At 67.2% G+C, this 1,618-nt stretch overlaps 1 long non-coding RNA gene across 1 annotated transcript; it reads left to right on the forward strand.

Moving 5' to 3' along the window:
• The first annotated feature begins 249 nt into the window (after positions 1-249).
• LOC113979784 lies at positions 250-1,379 on the forward strand. The gene is made up of 3 exons (XR_003537973.1): positions 250-380; positions 592-641; positions 1,033-1,379. It is a non-coding gene; the product is annotated as an uncharacterized LOC113979784 (long non-coding RNA).
• The last annotated feature ends 239 nt before the right edge of the window (positions 1,380-1,618 follow it).

The raw sequence follows: 1,618 nt of genomic DNA on the forward strand, positions 1-1,618 counted from the left end.
TGTCCCCTCTGACTCCTGATGTCCCCTCTGACCCCCCCATGTCCCTTTTGACCCCTGGTGTCCCCCCCATGTCCCCTCTGATCCCCCCGATGTCCCCTCTGACCCTGTGTCCCCCCTGATGTCCCTCCATGTCCCCTCTGACCCCGATGTCCCCTCTGACCCTGTGTCCCCCCCGATGTCCCCCCATGTCCCCTTTGACCCCTAGTGTCCCCCCCGTGCCCTCTGACCCCTGATGTCCCCCTCCCAGCGCCGCCCGTGCGAGGCCGACGCCCTCCGTGCCCCCCCCTACGCCAACGTGTCGTCGCTGGAGGACGTGGTGACCCCCCGCTTCCTGTGCTCGGGGGGCACCGAGCCCCAGGTGGACGACAACGCCTGCCCCGGTACGCACCAGTATACACCAGTACGGACCAGTACAAACCAATACGACCAGTACAGGCCCGTACGGCCCCCCAGTGCGGCCCCCTGGGGGGTGGCGGGGCGGCCCAGGGCGGGGCCCTGTCGCCCAGTTTGTGCCAGTGCGTTTTGGTGGCACCCTCACGCCGTCCCAGTGCCTCCCAGTGCCTCCCAGTACATCCCAGTTTCCCCCCGCAGGCGACTCCGGGGGCCCCGTCGTTGTCACGTGGGGGAAGCGCCACTTCCAGGTCAGTGGGGACACCGGGGGGGGGTGAGATGGAAACTGGGGGTACTGGGAGGATACTGGGAGGACACTGGGGGGGCACTGGGGATACTGGTTATGGGGCTGACTCAGGTGGGGGCGCTGGTCCACCCTGACCCCTGTGTGACCCCCCTGACCCCCGTGTGACCCCTGTGTCCTCCAGGTGGGCGTGGTCCTTGACCCCCCTGACCCCTGTGTGCCCCCTCCAGGTGGGCGTGGTCAGCTGGGGGGTGGTCCCTGACCCCTGTGTGACCCCCCTTGACCCCTGTGTAACCCCTGTGTGACCCCGTGTCCTACAGGTGGGGGTGGTCCTTGACCCCCCTGACCCCCGTGTGACCCCTGTGTGACCCCCCTGACCCCCCGTGTGCCCCCTCCAGGTGGGCGTGGTCAGCTGGGGCGTGGTCTCCGTGTGCCACCAGCGCCAGGCCCCGTCCTACGCCCGCGACTTCCACGTGAGCCTGTTCGAGGTGCTGCCCTGGCTCAGGGAGAAGCTGGAGGACGAGGACCTGGGCTTCCTGCCCTGAGCCCCGGGGACACCCTGGGACACGCCAGGACACGCCAGAACATGCCAAGACATGCCAGGACATGCCAGGACACACCACGGCCACGCGACCCCACAGGGGTGGGACGTGGGTGGGGGGATCAGAGGGGGTTGTGGGGACGATTTCAGGGGTCCCTCTGGGTCTGGGGGGGTCCCAATCTCTCCCTCAGATGACAATAAACGTGGCCACGTTTCTCTCGACCTTTATTGCCCCCCCAAAAAGGCCCCTGGTGGCCCCTCACTGCCCCCCGAACGGGTCCTCGTTGTACACGACCTGCGAGTGGGGGATCCAAGGGGGCTGTGGGGATGATTTCAGGGGTCCCTCTGGGTCTGGGGGGGTCCCAATCTCTTCCTCCAGGTGACAATAAACGTGGCCACGTTCCTCTCGACCTTTATTGCCCCCCAAAAAGGCCCCTGGTGGT

The sequence above is a fragment of the Neopelma chrysocephalum genome, unplaced genomic scaffold (genome assembly GCF_003984885.1).
Source record: "Neopelma chrysocephalum unplaced genomic scaffold, ASM398488v2 Primary Assembly neopelma1_88953, whole genome shotgun sequence".
NCBI classification, from domain to species: Eukaryota; Metazoa; Chordata; class Aves; order Passeriformes; family Pipridae; genus Neopelma; species Neopelma chrysocephalum.